The sequence below is a fragment of the Cyprinus carpio genome, chromosome A5 (genome assembly GCF_018340385.1).
Source record: "Cyprinus carpio isolate SPL01 chromosome A5, ASM1834038v1, whole genome shotgun sequence".
NCBI classification, from domain to species: Eukaryota; Metazoa; Chordata; class Actinopteri; order Cypriniformes; family Cyprinidae; genus Cyprinus; species Cyprinus carpio.
In genome coordinates, this window is record NC_056576.1 from 37,724,170 (window position 1) to 37,742,534 (window position 18,365).

The 18,365-nt window shown below is 40.7% G+C and overlaps 1 pseudogene; it reads right to left on the reverse strand.

The window, feature by feature from the left end:
- The window catches only part of LOC122145104, a 43,389-nt pseudogene that overhangs the window by 7,087 nt on the left and 17,937 nt on the right, over nucleotides 1–18,365 (reverse strand).

Here is an 18,365-nt window from a genome sequence, read left to right on the forward strand (position 1 = left end):
TAAGGTGGGGCAACCCAGACGCATGACACAAGGGCACTACTGGACTCTGGGGCACAAGGTAACTTTTTGGATTTTAAACTGGCACAACAGCTCCACATCCCCATGTTTCCCCTCCCTCACAAGATTTCCGCGTTAATGCGCTAAATGGACAGCAACTCCCTTACCTTTCTCATGTTACCGGATCCAAACCCTCATCACTTCTGGCAACCACTCCGAGAACTAAACATTCCTCCTCATGGACTCACCACTGGCACCCATAGTTCTTGGTCACCCCTGGCTCACTCTGCACATCCTAGTATCGATTGGGTATTACAATTCCGTGTGTTGCTTGTGAGCATCCCTTGTAATTAAGTCTTGTCTTGTGTCTGCTTGTTCATCTGTGCCTGTGTCTGTGTTCCAGGAAGAGGCAGTGAATTTGTCTAACATGAACCCAAGAGTACCACTGACCTGAGGGGAGCTTCAGTTCAGTAAGTCATGGGCTTGCTTTTCTACCTCCGCATCGATGTCCTATGACTGTGCCATTAGACTTATAGTACCAGGTAAGACTCAACCTAGACTCCACCTAAAGGCAAGTTATATTCACTTTCTGTTCCAGAGAGGGAGGCGATGGAGAAATATATTTCTGATTCTTTGGCATTCAAGTTCATTCGTCTTCCTCATCTCCGGTGGGGCGGCGGGGAGTAGTTTTTTGTGGGGGAAAAAAACGGATGGATCTCTGCGACCATGTATTTATTACCGGGGGCTGAACAACATCACGGCCTAAAGAATAGTTGGAAATGGTTGACCAGTCATATATGTTTACCTGGATGACATATTGATTTTTTCATCTTCTCTCCAGGATCACGTTCAGCACGTCAGACGAGTGCTTCAGAGGTTCTAGAGAATGGGCTTTTGCAAGGCGGCAGAAATTGCATTTTTTCATGTGCAGTCTGTTCCTTTCCTAGGGTACATCTCGTCTCCTCTGAGGGAGTGCGTAGGGATCCTGACAAGGGTTAGGGCTGTGATAGATTTTTGGCCAAGTCCCAGATTCACCGTAACGGCCCTACAGAGTGTTTCTGGGGTTCGCCAATTTTCTTGTCTGCGTTTTTATTCGCAATTACAGCCAACTAGCCGCACCTCTGACTGCCTTGACCTCCCCCAGAACGACGTTCAGGTGGTCTGATACAGCTAAGGCTGTATTTGCCAAACTCAAGAGTCGCTTCGTTTTGGCTCCCATCCTCGTTGCCCCTGATCCCATCACGTCCGTTCGTGGTGGAGGGTCGAACGCATCAGAGGTGGGGGTAGGAGCAGTATTTTCCCAATGTTCTTCCGCAGATGACGAAATGCCTCCCTGTGCATTTTGTTTGTCATCGTTTATCACCTGCCGAAAGTAACTATGACATGGTAACAGAGAGGTGTTAGGCAGTCAAGTAGCACTGGAGAATGGCGACATTGGTTAGAAGGCTCAGAGAGCACCTTTTACTGTAATGGACTGATCACAAGAATTTAGAATATATTAGAACCACCAAAAGACTCAACTCTAGGCAGGGCTCGGTGGGCACTTTTTTTCAGTCATTTAGATTTTTCTCTTTCGTACTGCCCGGGTTCCAAAAAACATCAACCCGACTCTTATCTCGTATTTTAATCATTCCAAAAGCCTGTCTAACTCCCGAGTGTATTTTACCCGAGACTCTAATTGTCTCCACTCTCAGGTGGGCGGGTGAATTGAAGGTCATGACGGGCCTTAGAAGACAGCCAACCGAATCGGTTGTTTGTGCCAGACGTGGTATCGGTCCGACGTCATTCAGTGGGGCCATTGTTCCAGCATAGCATGTCATCCAGGGGTTAATCTACCACCTGTTTGGTAAAGCAATGATTATGGTGGCCATTAATGGACTCGGGACACAATCCGCAGTTTCGTCTTGGCTTGCTCAGTTTGTGCCACTGGTAAGACTTCCAATCGACCTCCAGATGGGTTACTTCAACCGCTGTCAGTCCCTTCGAGACCCTGGTTCCACATCACTCTAAATTTTATTACCGCCCACCCAGGGCAAGACGGTCGTTTTGACCGTCATGGACCGGTTTTCTCAGGCGGTTCACTTCATCCCCTTGCCTTAATACCCTCCGCCAAGGAGACAGCGGTTAACTGTGATAGAACACGTCTTTCGGGTACATGGCCTCCGATAGATGTGCTTTCTGACAGGGTCCCCAATTTGTGTCCAAATTTTGGCAAGAATGTTGTAGATTACTGGGGGGCGAGTGTCAGTTTATTCTCCGGGTTTCATCCCCAAAGCAATGGACAAAAGTGAGAGAGGCAACCAGGGTTTGGGAGAGAGTGTTGTGATGTTTGGTTTCCAAGAATCCTTTCCTCTTGGAGTCAACAACTCTCGATGGTGGGAGTACGCCCACAATTCATTACCAGTGGCATCCACGGGCCTTTCTCCATTTGAATGTAGTTTAGGTTACCAGCCACCAATTGTTTTCCCAGCTATGAAAATCGAAGTCTGCGGTCCACCCTCCACTCCCGCCTTCATCCAGAGGTGCCGTCACACTGGAGAGAAGAATCCCAAGTGAGGAACTCTGCTCCGGGTGGGGTGTGCGCACCAAGGCCAGGCCGATCGCCACCCGGTCAAAGACTCCCTATACGTCATTGGTAAAAAGTGTGGCTGGCTTTCTACTAAGAAACCTTCCGCTCCGGAATCTAACAAATTGGCTCCTAAATTTGATTGGCTATTGAAGGCACCGTGTCCCTGTCACCCAAAATCCATTAGTCCCGGTGGCCAGAGTCACTGCCTCAAAACTTTCCTCCTGCGTACAGGGAGAATTCATCCCGGCTTCCAGGTTGCAAAACCTAAAACCTGTGTTTCATTCACATATTAACCCGCCGGTCCTGGTTCCTCCACCGCCGCGTGCTTGTAGATGGGGAACCCACTTATTCGTTACCGTTTATTCTGGGATTCCAAACAGGAGGGGAAAAAGGATAACGCTGATTCCAATACTTGGTGTGGACTCGGAGGGTTAACGGTCCGGAGGAGAGGAAGTTGGGTTTTCCCTGCTATGGGACGATTCTGGATCAATCCCTGATTAGTGGTTGTCACCGGTAACCAAAATTTCAGTATTTCGGTACCGAGTCCAGTGAAAAATCCACAGGTTCTCAGTACCCATGTCGTACCAAAGCAAAACCCAAAAATATGCTAAATAAAAACCACCTCACAGTTGTTTTATCACTAAAAATAAAACCAATGCCATTCGTTATACTTATTTATAATTGTGTTAAAAAAGTTTTGCTACAAGTAATATAATTATGAAAAAACAGTAAACAAGTTTCCCCAATACATTTGTTCTTTTAATTAATGAAATTTATTAAAGCAACCTTTTTAATTTTGTTAAATAAACAGGGATTTGTTTAACAAAAGTAACCATAGTAAAAATATTGTGTGATTTATTTATTTCTTTAAAAAAACAAATAAAGTTTATTCATAATTTTTTCACCAGTATTAGCAGTATCCATACATTCCACTAAAATAATAGTAATACTTCTCTCAGACAATGGCCTTTATGGTACAAAACTTTTATTTTGACGGGGTTGCGTGTTTTCCCACAGCCTTACACCTCTATTTGTGGCAACCCTCACAACTCTCACACTCCCGCCCATATCTACCTTATATATGCGACTTCATTTTTGGCCAGCAGGAGTGCGCTTTTAAGGCGGGAGAGATAGGATTCTCCGGTAACGGTGCAAAGCAGCGCTGAGCTCACAACACGCTGCCTTATCAAGCATTTACATGCAAATGAAATGAAGAATGAAATCGAAAATTTTCTAAATACAGTCGGTTTCCTTCTGAAATACAGTCATATAAAACACCCGCATCAGTTTTTGATTTTTGATACGTGCAGTGCTCATGTTTATTCAATGAAGTTCAAAGCCTTTTGGAACCAATCTATTTGCTGGGCGGGTCAGTTTTGATATTGTAATAAATCATGTGTGGAAAACCCTGGGTTGCCGTGAATACCTCTTAAATTGCACCATCTGGTTTACTCAAATGAAAAACGTAAAATGCTTGTGAAGTGATCTCAGCCTAGTTCTGTGATTGTTTGTTTATGTATTTATGTCCCTCATTGAGAGGCAGATGCTGAAAGTACTGCAAGTGTCCCACGCGCTTCAGTCTATGTAGTAAACAAAACCCGCTTTTCTCTGCCATTCATTCATTTACACAGAGAACGCGCAGCAACATGCAGGAATTTGACAAAAATTCCGTGACTGTCCATATTAAAATGTAATTATTCATTTTCATGACTGGATTTTGACATGCCGTACGCGTTTTCTGCTTCGCGGAAAATCATAGCGCTGTATGGGTGTCAAGAACTGGGTTGAACCGGTACTCGGTACCACGGTACTTAAAGAAACCTGGTACCGTGACATTTTCATTTTTTTAGTACCGACTTTTACCGAGTACGGGTCCGTTTGACAACACTACTCCCTGCATCAATGCTTACAATCGACAGGTAAGTCCGTCGAGGAACGACCAGGAGGCGTTCCTAGGGGCGGGGGGGGTACTGTCACGGTTCATGAATTCGCTGTCTCTTCTACTCGGCTTGTTTAGTGTGCAGGTGTGTGGCGTGGGCGTGGTTTTGATCCGGCTGATTAAACAGCACCACCTGCGTTCCATTATCTTTGTGCTAATTAAGAGTGCAGTAACTGGGGCACGTCCAAAGCTCACACCGGTACGCAACGTTTGCTACGTGTTTCGGGTTGAAACGACACGTTTCCTGGAAACGTGTGCAACGGTGTGCAAACGGGTTTTGAGTCAATGCGTTTTCCTTGTTTGGGGGTGTGTCAGAAATTCGGCCCAATCAGCGGCAGCAGTAGATAGAACCACGCGGCATTAAAGGACACCTCGCACAATGGGTCCTAGTAAAGTAGTTTTACACAATGTGTCCGCTGGCAGCTGGTATATGCAACAATGGGGGAAAAAAAAAGGGGGGGGGGGGGGGGAAACATTAGAAGGACATGTTTTGCCGTAAGAGTTTTCTAGTAAACTATACATATCACCCTGATGATGTAGTTGTTTATATTGGTAACTTCATTGCAAGGCAAGTTTATTTTTATATCACCAATTTCAATTTCATACACAGTGGTAATGAAAGTGCTTTTAAACAAACAAATGAGAATGATAATTAATACCAAGGTATTTAAAAAATTAAGAACCTACAAATAAAATAACTTACATTAGAATTGATTAGCTTTACCAGGAGATAGAATATATGTGTTTTCAGTCAGAATTTTGGTAAGATGGGTTCTCTTTCATGTCGAGACGGTACTTAAGGGCAGTTGACTCGTAACATCGAGGGTAACTTTGCAGTATTAAACAAGTATGTTATATCAATATCATCAGGCTCCCGGAAAATCTTCAAAAAGAACACCGAGAATGGCCTTCTCAGCTGCCGCCATAGTTGGCAAAACGCTTGCGTCATCACACAGGTGGTTCAACACGCCACCGTTTCCCGTGTAAAACAACGTTTTGCAACATGTTTGGTGGGGCGTGAACGACAGCCCTGGATGTCTCATGTTGTCGAGATCGGTGTGTTCATTCCCTGTGTTTCGTGCTGTCTCTCTTGGCTGTGTTGGATTTTGGATTCCCCCTTGTTTCTTCGTTGTGTCCTTCCTGCACTCAGCACCGGAGTCACGCGCACGATCACTAGGAACATACAGGGGCAACAGGATCATCGAGGATCATCACTGGTTGTCCCACTCGAAGGTCCGCTGGTCACCCACTCATCTGAGTTTTGGATCGTCACCACTTCCCCCCCCCTTCAGTGTTTTGGACTCTATTGTTGTCTGTTTGTATTGCCGACTTCCATATCCTTGTCACAAATCGCCTTGCAATTGCATTCTGCCTCTGTGTCGTGATTATGGGTTTGGAAGGACATGAGGATGAGTAATTGATGAGATTTCAGTTTTTGTAGGTGACCTATTTGTAATTAATCATGATGATTAGTAGTGAATTGCCTCATAAAATCGATCATAAAACATATTAAGTACATTTTTTTAGAATTTGTAATTGAAATTTCTATAGCCCAAATACTGATGGAATTTTTTTTTCCAAAACTAAGCGCAGCTAAAAAGTGAGTGATTACTGTTCTTTTGGTATAAAAAGGTAGTTACACATAAATCTTTGTGGGATTTGACCAAGAGCAAGAAGCATAGTGTTTGCTCTTTCCAATGGTCAGGTTGCCCAACATGGAAGCCCAGTGAGAAGACAATGATGCCATGTATCTCCGAGCTCTGCACAAACTCCTCCAGGTCCTAAAAGACAAACCAATGAGAAATGAAAGCAATGCATGAAGTGGCAGGTTTTTTTTAAGTGACTTAAACTGAAATGATTTGCCGAATCGAAACGTCATGTCAAAGTTTACAAAATGGGAGTGACACCCACTAATCCAGTGTATCTTTTTGAGGTCAATGGAGCCAAATCATATCCCTCTCCATTCATACATCTGGCATGAAGTTACGATGTAACTTGTTCCATTCGAGTAAGGATTCCTTTTAGAAAGGATGCATGCTTTGATGCAAAAACATGTAAAACGCATCAAGCATATTCAAGAAAAGCATATATTTCAAAATAACATATGGCATTCACCTTTGACAGAGGCTTGGCGGGTTTGCATTGTAGGTCCTCCAACAAATTTAAACTTAGGCAGAAGTGGACGTGGATACTCGAAATCCCAGTAAGTTCTAATCAACATAATGTCGGTTTTTTTTTCCAATGGTCCTCACACATGGGTTGTGGGCTTTCCTGTGACATACGGAGATATTGTGCAACTCTGTTAATGTACAAGCTTTTTGTCAAGTGCTCAAACATTTGCTTTCTTCTGCTTTATCTACAGCGTTCTGATCCTGATCTCTTTTACATACGCAATCTACAATACACATGAAAAAGATATTCCAGGTAGACATACACCTACAGGGGTGTCATGACACAAAAAGTGCAAAAAACCCAGAGCGGTTGGTGCACATACTGTAATAATTACTCTGATATTCTGAATTATGACAACAGCTCATGCAATAAAGCCTAATAATTACCTAATATTCAGTGGTAGAGCTTATCTATAGTAAACTTCATGCCCAATGGAAATATAGTCGTATGTATGATATAGAGGAGCATGTTTTTCAACTCTCTCTATGAAGCTCATATGATCGGTGAGGTGGTCGTGCAAAGCGACCGCAGGAAACGTAGGATGGTGGCGGCAGGCATCTGACGCAAAGCCGCTCTGCTACGTTACGCGAAACGTTCGCGCATCGAGAGGACTCGTGCGGGCCTATTCAGCTTCTCTCTGCCATCAAGTCAGGGAAATAGCATCATCGGATCAGATAAAAGCACATCATAATGAGATTCCCGAATCGTGTGTAAAGAGATCCTCATGAAAACATGCCCTTGGATATATCAGGAAGGAATCGCCATAAAGTTGGAAAACACTCGCCAGACCATGAAGTCCCCCTGTATTTTGTTGGCTGTGTCGTTCGTCGCCGAGATGAATCATATCTCTCAACACAAGAGTTGGCCTCTTTCTTCGTCATGTTGACTTTGATAAACGATGAAGTCGAAACCGCTCCTTCGTGTGTGCTGTACAAGTAGGTGATGAAGAACTGACCAGAACGTCACACTGTGGTTGCGACATCAATCAGCGGCGTCACTGATCGCACCGCTATGTTGTGCCAGTGACTGTACTCGGCCTGGCAACACCAAAACCTTGCCAGCATGACCAGCTTCTACTCCACACAGCAGTACAAAGCCCAAATAAAGTCCCAGAAAATTATGGTCAAATGTTTTCTGCTTCTGAAGTGCAGTGTGATCGGTAAACGAGGATCCAAGTGTCTTATGCCTCTGTGCACAACAGGATTTGGGCAAAGGTCACGCTGCCATTAATTGCTTTGTCTCAATCCACCTTTCTAACCACACCTCGCCTTTTATTTTTAAAATTATTTTATATTTTAAAATTATTTTTATGTTTTATAATTTCAATGTAATTTCTTTTCACTTATCTCACTTTTATCTGTATTTAACTTATTCATTAGAAATAATGTGGGTTGCAACTTGCACTTACAGTACATTGCTCTGTACTTGCAGTGTGAAAAGTGTAGTGACATACAGCCAAGTATGGTGACCCATACTCAGATTCCGTGCTCTGCATTTCTCTGCGGCGCCCGGCGAGCAGTTTGGGGGTTCAGTGCCTTGCTCAAGGGCACCTCAGTCGTGGTGGATTGATGCCAGAGGACTCAGGAACCCACAACCTTAGGGTTAGGAGTCAAAATCTCTACCATTAGGCCACTTCCCTTCCGCTTACAGTGTACTTAAGAAAGTACGGAAAATGTAGACGGTTAGTTACATCTGTTAGGTTACGTAGGTTGATGTTAAATTAATATAACAAGCACATAGTAGGCCTATTTACTGTGGAACAAGTATGAAGGTAAAACAGTGGCAAAACCGAGAGCTGTTGATTTGAATGTAGAACTTGTCATATTAATAATTGGTATTTGTAAGTTGTAAATTTTACACTTTCACAGCGCTGATGTGAAAAGCTGAATCCTTTTGATTTGCACATACAGACACTTAAATATCAAAACACCCGTGTTTTGACTTCTAAGTTGCCGATTAATAGTTACAAATGTGGTAAAATGATAAACAAATGACAGGACACGAAATGTGTACGACATAGTTTTACTTTTCCACTTTACTTCAGTTTTCGGCTCTACACCCACAAGTCAGCACATACATCCTCTCAGATCTGGCAGGACAACCTTCAATCTTAGCACTTTGACATATTCCTTTAGCAAAACTCACCTGTGAAAATCGACAAAAGGGTTTATATAATATCCAAAACTCAAATACGTTAGAAATGAAAAGCACTTCACCTTGTTTGATTTTTCCTCTTTTCTTTTTTTTTTCTTTGGTAAATTATTTAGTGAAAACACAATCCAACTTTTAGGATCAACTGCTCCCACTGACGGATATTAAATGCAATTGTAGGTGCAATTAAACTTTAAATAAGGTGGGTTTTCTGAATCAATCAGTCGTGGCGTAATGGTTAGAGAGTCGGACTTCCCACTCGAAGGGTTGTTGAGTTCGAGTCTCGGCGGCCGCAGGAATTGTGGGTGGGGGGAGTGCATGTACAGTTCTCTCTCCACCGTCAACTACCATGACTGAGGTTCCCTTGAGCAAGGCATCGAAACCCCCAACTGCTGCTCCCGGGCGCCGGCAGCATACAAATGGCTGCCCACTGCTCCGGGTGTGTGTTCACAGTGTGTCGTGTGTGTTCACTGCTGTGTGCGTGTGCACTTTGGATGGGTTAAATGCAGAGCACGAATTCTGAGTATGGGTCACCATACTTGGCTGAATGTCACGTCACTTTTTTTAGGGTTATCATGTTATCTTTACAAACAGCTGTCGGAAGCAAAACTGCTCTGAAATGCAGCAAAATTTTGTGAGAAAAAACGACATGCTATAGAAACAAAAGTTACTTACTTTCGGGGTCAGAACCCATCATTGTATGAAACAATGTTGGATTTTATCGCAGAAACTAACGTAGAATTGTTTTCTGTCACTCTTAACCATGGGCTTTTACTTACACACCTGTATAGCACTCACCTGTCACCACGCTTTTTACAACGGGAATGGATGGATGTCACCCTCATTTTTGTAATAGTTAACAATAGTAGTAAAAAAAAAAGACAGGGCACGAGAGTAAAAGAGTTTCCTGCACTATTTTTAACACTGAGGCCTTTTAATTTATTTTACTTGAACATTCACATGTATTTCATTAAGAACAGAAAGTTAGGAAAAACAAATGTACCAAAAATGCACAAGCTGGCCCTCATACACACACCGACAACTACACATACCACAGTCAAATGATGGCAATGCTTCTATGGTAAACTACTTTTACATTCACTCTTTTTATATCTCTTTTGTGCTTGGGTCATCAGGACGAGTGTTTCTGAAACATTACGGAAAAGGCAACAGCAGGTTTTTAAATGAAGAGGAATGTGATCAGTGCAATGATTGAGAGCAAGAAGGCCACTACATCCAGGCAGTGGTACTGATACCAGCTTAGATCGTGTGCCTGAACTCGTAGATGTTTAGCTCCTTTATGCCGCATCACAAATTCGATCCAGGTAAAAATTGCCGGTCCAGAGGCTTCAATCGGCTGATCATGGTGGATTCTGGGACAAGTACTCATGATGCTCTCCTTGTACCTTATTACAAGACAGAAATGGAAGTGCTGCTGCTTAACACAAGACAAGCTCTACAAAAAAGCACAAAACATTTCTAAATATAGAACTGTGACAAGCCATGCTTTGAACAAGAATGTTGTTCTGTGTACATTTGTATGTACTCTTCTGTATGTATTATTTTCCTTGATCTGAAATTATCATTTTAGTGCTAGTTTTTGTAGAAACTACAAAACAACATTTACAACCTGTCTCTAGCCTTTTAAGTAAAATAAACAAACAAACAAAACAAACGAAACAGAAACTGGAAATGCCTTTAGTAATAGATTATTTCAAAGGTAATTTCAAATTTATAAAGGACTAACTCACGATGGATTATTTATGACAGTCTTGAAGCATCCACCAGGTCTTTGGACATGCATTGAGTTTGACATCAAGAAAAACAGCAGCTCCTTTGGTTTTTCATTGTGCATTAAATTATCAGGGCTGGTCAGCAAAACAGTGGCAAGCCCACCCATTGGGGACACCATGATAAAATAGCCTCATACAGTCCATTCGTCCCACCGTGGGTTATGAAGGCCTTTGTTGTTGGATGACCTATCAGATAAAATAAAGTCTGAATCTATCTGACATCAATGAATGTCCTTTATGTATAATGAGCACACATGACAACACTTTCCTTACCAAGCAAATCATTCTGTGGAAATCCAGTCATAGAGTTTTGTATTGGGGGCGAGAGTTTCTGGCGTTTTTCCCATTATAACGCCAAACAACCTGTGCAAATAACACATATACATATACACCTTATTAACAGCTGATTTAGGTCACTGAGCATAAGAACACTAAAGCAGCAAGTTTATTGAAAAATTTGGTTTTGTATTTATTTTTCCTACATAAGATTTTTTTTTAACCTTTTTAAGACACACCTAAGAACTCTGAGGTAATTAAGAGAGTACATCATTGCTTTGTATGATTAGCATATTAATTTAGGCTTCAATTCACATATAAACATACACAGAGCAGATCAATTATGTTAAACAGAGCAGCTCAGATGTGCTTGATTAATGCGCAAGAATCAGCAAGGTTTTTTTTTCACTGCCGTTGCCCATATTTGAAGTGTACTGTATGTGCACTGATCGATTTTTGTATGTGAATAAATACCTAAATTAAATCTATTCATCATGTAAAGCAATTGTGTCTCTTCAGAAGACTTGGATTAAATGGTTTGATTCATATGGATTACTGTTATGATGTCTTTAGGAACTTCTTTGATTGGATTTTGAATGGGGGTCAGAAAATCTCAGGTTTCATTAAACATCTTCATTTGTGTTTTGAAGTTGAATGAAAGTGTTAATGGATTGAAAACAACATGACGATGAGTAATTGATGAAAGAATTTTCATTTTTGGCTGAACTTTCCATAATTCACAGTGAGAACTTTATTGCTTTATGATGTTTTATTGTTGTATTTCTTAATTTTTTGTTTTGTTTAATAGGTTTATTATTTTTTTTTGTAGTTGTATTTATTTGTTAATGAGTCTTTAATGTTATATATCATAGCTATCAAAAGAAAGATACCACACCTGTTTGGTGGGATTTGACCAAGAGCAGAAGCAATAGTGTTTGCTCTTTCCAAATGTCAGGTTGCCGATCATGGAACCCAAGTCCATGAGAAGACGACGATGGCCATGATCTCAGAGCTCTGCACAACTCCTCTCAGGTCCTAAAAGACAAAACCAATAAAGCACATTCAGTCACACAAAAACTGAAAGTTAGTAATGTAAAAATTCAGTTCAATTATTGCCCTGACATGTTTATTCCCTATATCCAGCTTTACTAGTGACTTAAAAACTAAACTGATTTTCCATCAGAAATGTCATTCAAAGTGTGCCACGTGCAGTTTACAAAATGGGACTGACACTGTAAAATCCACAAGTATCTTTTAAAGTCAACAGATTGCTGGAATTGCAAATTTAAGAATCTTAAGATCTGCTGATTCTACATTTTGACATAACATCACATGAAAAACTAAGGTGAAACTATAATTGTATTGGGCATCAAGGGGAACATGATGAACACGATCAGCACTACAGTTTAATGATAAGATTGAACATAGTTCCAGTGAGGGGGGTTCGCCAGTCTCTTTTCTTCCTGCTGAGTAAACTATGTGTGAATATTTACAAGGAATGCGCCCAATGAATGCTTAAAATACAAATGCATGTCTGCCATAGTCAGACTCGATGGGACTGCTTAGAGATGACCATACAGCATGTTCTCATTAGAAGAATCCTGCTGAAGATACAGCAGAGTCTCTGTGTCTTTGCTTCTGTTTTTCCTACAGGAGCTAAATGAGAATCCCACTCCCCTACAGATCCATGAGCATGATGAAGTTTGTTACTTGATCTATTCAAGCAAGGATTGATGCAATGTCTTAAAGCAAAAAAAAAGTAAATGCATCAAGAATATTTCAGAAGAGCAGATATTTCCCAAATAGATGGCCAAAGCCAAGTCGTTACCTTTGGACAGAGGCTTGGCTGGGGGGTTGCAGTGTAGTCCTCCAAACAATTTAAAATTAGGCAGGACCCTTGTGGACCGGGGATACTCAAAATCCCAGTAAGTTCTAATCAACCAGATGTCGGCTTTTTCCATGGTCTCACCATTGTTGTGGGGTTGCCTGTGACATAAGGAAAAAGTTATTGCTACATGTTAATTTACCCCCTAGTCCAACTATTCAGATTTATTTGCTTTCTTTTGCTTCATTTACAGCAGCCTTATTGAACACTCAAGAATAAAACTGTAAATAAGTTTTTTTTTCAAATCCCATCGACAAAATAGGCAGGTTCAAACATATACGTGCTTATTTTTTTCCCAGGTGTTTGGGATTATTTGAGGTCTACCCCCAAATCTAAGCAAACAATGCATTTTCATTTTGTAGAAAAGAGCAAGTCTGACATTTTACAATACCCGTTTTTGCAAATACCCATAATTTTAACAGTAAAATGCCAAGTGCTAATGTCCTGAATAAACCATTTTTTAACTAATCAGTTGAAGGGCTAATTCAATGACTCATCATAAAGACTGTCACCCCCTTTGTGTATCTGTGTAACCTATAGAAAGAGTCGCTAAAAGGCCCCTTCACTAATGCTTGTAATGCAACAATCACAAAGAAATAGAATGAAACAAATGATGCAAAAACCCTAGAAGCCAGTTTCCACCACTGAAAAAAAAACATAAAACAAGGTACGTTGCAAATTTTTATTTCACAATTCTGTCGCAATTGTGAGTTTACGTCTCTTCTTGCAAAGTTTATGTTGCAATTCTGAGAAAAGTCAGAACTGCAAGAAGTAAACTCGCAATTTCGTGAAAAAAAGAGTCAGAATTGTGAGATAAAAAGTCTCAGTTACCTTTTTTATTTTTAATTCAGTGGTGGAATTGGCTTCAATAAAAAAAAGAGCCACTGGACAGTATCAGCACTCTTAGAACACCGTTCATGCAATCAAAATAGATGGACTATATTGTAAAATAATAAAACATTATTTGTTAAAAAGGTTGCTTTTGTTTTCACTGTAATACTTACTAAGATATCTTACAGAACTGAATACTTTTGAATTATGAATGTAGCAGGATATATGTTATTAATAGCCTATATTGTTTTTGCATCTAAATCCCACCTTTTCACACATTCAGTAGCTTATATTCACTGAAAAATGATTTAAACCATCAACTTTGTATGCCGCAAGGGTAAACAGCATCTAGAAAGATACTAAACAATTAAAACATAAAAGTGGCCCAAAAACAAAAATAATTACCGTCCATATTTCAGTGTAAAGCGGATCAAAAGTGAACTTCGTAATGTTCAGGGTCGGAATATAGTCATATGCATTATGTAGAGGAGCATATTTTCAACTCTCTCTGTGAAGCTCATATGATCTGTGAGGTGATCTTGCAAAGCGACCGCAGGGAAGTAGGACGGTTGGCGCAGGCATCTGACCGCAAAGCCGCTCGAAAGTATACGCAAATGTTGCGCGTAGCGACAGGATGTGCGGGATATTCAGCTTCTGTGCCATCAAGTCAAGTGCATGGCATCATTGGATCACCCCCCCGAAAAAGTACATCCATAATGCAGATTCCAGAAGTGTGTGTAAAAGATCCTCATTGTGAAACATGCCCTTGCATTATGTCGTAAACAGCAGCATGAAGTTTGACATCACTCGCCAGATGTTGTTGAGCACCGTCTCGTATTTTGTGGCTGTGTCATTCATCCAGAGGTGAATGAAGTCACTCCACACCGCACTCGTGGCCTCTTCTTTCTTCGTGTTGACTTTAAACACGTTGAAATCGAATCGCTCTCTTCCGTGTGTGCTGTACAGTAGGTGATGAAGAATTCTGACCAGAACCGTCACACTGTCGGGTGTGCGATCGACCAGCGCGTCAAGGATCGCACGCATGTTGTGCCAGTGACTGTACTCGCCTGGCCAACACCAAAACCTTGCCAGCATGACCAGCTTCTACTCCACAACAGCGAGCAACCCACAGGAATAAAGTCCCAGAAATCATGGTGTAAAAATATATCTGCTTCTGGGATAAGTGCATTGCCAACTGTGGAACGAGGATCCAAGTGTATAGGCTATGTGCACAACAGGATTTGGGCAAAAGTCACATTGCATTATACGAGAGTAGGTGCACTTTGTCCTGAATGCATAAAGCCATTTTCCTAAAAGATAATTGTTACTGTTGACTTAAACTTTCACTTAATTCAAGCTTGCAACTTTTCAATAACGTGCTTTAGTTTCATTTTGTATATCGCTCCAACTTGCATGCTCTGTATCTTACTCAGAGAATGTAAAAACACTATTATGAAAAACAATGTTACTGAGAACATCACTGTTATAATGGATATATTTAATAAACCTTCCATTGCCTTAGAAATTTAAGTGTCCAATTCTGAACAATAACTATGGTAACTATTAACAGGTCAGATAAACAAGTCCAATCAATTAAAATAAGGTTATAGTTATTCATATAGGAACCTTTTAATATTTGCCACTGTACAATGAAAAAGAAATCTAGTTAAAATAAAACTTAGCCATTTTTTTTTTTTAATAAAGGGGGATAGTTGAATAGTTTTTTTTGAATATGAAATGTAATGGAACTACAGATTTGCAACCAAACGAATGATGACAGAATTTCAAAATTTTGAGTGAACCCATTTAAATTCACTGGTGTGTTACATGTGTGAGTGTGTTAAGCAGTACCTGTTCTTGTGCTTTTGTTTTGTGTTAGGAAATGTCTGCTTAGTTACTATAGTCTGTGCTGTTTTGTAGTCTTTTTGTAGTTTAATTTGCTGATTGGTTACCCTTAATTGTCTCCCTAGGTATTTATTGTTATCCTGTCTGTACTTATATATTTGTAGTTTGCTTGTTACTTTTCAGCTGAACGTAAATGTGGATCTACAGTGTCTTCTGTTCTCTGTGTTTCTTTGTATCCCATGGTTCCTTGTTCCACCCTTGGCCTTGTTTTGATTTATTAAATGCTGCAATTGGATCTTAATCTCTGCTTGCCTTCCTTGTCTGTGCTACAGTGAACAACAGAAAAAGCTTTTAATAACCTTTAGCCAGCATTGTCTAAGATAATCTGAGCCAAGTTATTTGGTGACAAACACTCAGAAACACTCAAGGAGAATGGCGCCGATGCACCCGACCATGAATATTAGAAACAAGACTTTTGTTTTTAGACCATCTGTGTTCACAGTTTATGAGCAGAAACTAATTTTAAATGGTGTTTTTAGACTCCTAATTCTCGTGCAAAATTTTTATAGCATTTTGCCATCCGGTTCAATCCATCCTGCCAGCTGCCATTTTTAACACCCAAGAGAAATAATAAAATTCTGCCTTCAGCAATGGAAAACAAAAAAATAAAAAAAAAAAAAAAAAAAAAAAAACCAACGTTGAATGAGAGTTTGTTAAAAAAAAAAACTGGTATTTTGCCCCATGGATTGAGAAGCGGCAAAGTTGCATTTTTTAAAACAGTATTGATGACATTTAGGGCCATATCCTACATGTGGCTTGCAATACGCGCCATGGCGCAAACGCCAGTGTTTTTTTGTTTTTTTTTTTTTTTTTTTTTTTTTTTATGTTTTCTTTTTTTTTTTTTTTTTTTTTATGCGCAACCGCAAGGTTTTTTTTGCTATTTTCATTTTTGTTTTTGTCGTTCTTATCTTTTTTTTTTATTTGTTACCTCTGTTTTTTTTCTTACATCCTTTCATTTTCATTTGCTAGTTCAGCCATGCACAGTTCCCTGTATCCTGCCAAATAATAGCAAATGCCACCATTTGTGCCTATTTGTGCACCCACGGGCATGCTGTTCTCTGAAAACAAGGTGTTGTTCAGGGCATTTGTGTGGCGCACTGCTATTTTTGAGGCAACTGAAAATAAGGGCCTTTCGGGGCCGCGATAACACCAGGACCCATGAGGCCTCAGCCACTGGAAAGGCATTAGGGTGCGACTTTAGTACCGGACCCTCTCTGCCTTTTTAGAGAAACCAAATTAGGTCCCTACTCCGGAGAGGGGGGGTTCTTTATGTTATATGGTTCTAACCAGCTCAACTGGGCGAGGTACTGCCCATGTTCGATGATATAAAAGTAGTAAGTATGCTACACTGATTGGCCAGATGTTCGTGGTCGAAAAAAAGCAAATCACCCGCCATTATTTAAGATTCTTTGTACATTACTGTCAATACTGTAACACTGTGAATTGAGTCAACGGGACGCGGATAGTGCAGGCAATTATAGAAAAAAAAAATGTAGCACACTACAACCAGTTTGTCGTTGGAGAATTCTTAGTCCTCCTTTCTGTTCTTTCAATCGCTTTACGTATACGGCGACATTCTATGGGTCCAGTTTATTTTTGAAACCCGTGAGATGCAACAAAAAAAAACAAAAAACTAGCACAGCCGATCACAGCGTCCTCCATGTCCCTCCTCCTCGTTGTTAACGTTGTTCTCTTTGTTTCGTAGTTGTTGAATGTCTGCGCACAAATGAACATTGCTGTCGACTTGGGCTTACTGTCACTTACTAGTTACACCACTGTCAGTGCGAATGCAACACTTTAACTGGTACGGGGAAATAGTTCACACACAAATCGTCCCAGTACTTTAGTTACTGTACATTTAGTTCTGGAACTAAAGCAGTCTCTGCGAAGAGCCCTATTAGACTGTGCCTTTGACCAAATGGAAACCTGGTCTAAAAGTCAATGGCACAATTATTTTTAATTTTTTTGGTGGTATTAATTCTTTTAATTAATTGTTTAAGTAATATGCGCGTATAGGCGTACATGTGAACAAACCGCGCGTACACTCTGCTTATTTACACACCCACGGGATGTGCAGCAGTTGCCACATAACATGACAAATATTTTAAAATATTAAAGGATTACAATGTAAAAATATTATTATTGTGCCCCGCCCCGTAGATGGTCTGCTCGCATCCGTCACATGAGCAGATAACCTTTTCCTCTCTGAAAGAAGCTTCAGGCCTTTTCTCTCTTGCAAATTCCGCCATGTAAATAGCGAATCCACCATGGCGCAAGCAAAGGGGAATGGGAGATGAGACTCTGATGGTTTTTTTTGCACCACAAAACACACCCATGACTCATTGAAGAGAATAGGTACAACTCTTTTGGGCCATGGGCGCCCGGCGCACGCCCGACCGTTTTTCCCACGTTTTTAAACAAGCAGAAGTGGATTCGGAGATGCCCCTGAGTGCGTTTGTGCCATGCACTCTATACCATGCACTTGAGATCGTTTTGTTTAAAACATGGCCCTATGACTCAAGACTTGCACAAAACCACGCTGGGGATGTTTTGGGCTCTGAACAGGAGATTTACTTGCATTTTCAGCAGAATTAACCATTGGTGTGTACACACAACGGTAGCAGCGGTGAAAGTGCTCCTAAATGAATCATAGTCTTTTTTGAATTAATTGGTTGAGCGAAATATTCAATGTCTCATCAATAAAAGACATTAAATGTGGCAATCTACTGGCATATTATATAGTAAGATGCGCTGAAAGCCCCTTAATGGTATATAACGTGCAAAACACAAAGTAAGTAGAATGAATATAAACGGTATAAAACCCTCAAAAGTTAGAGGCTGTTTTTA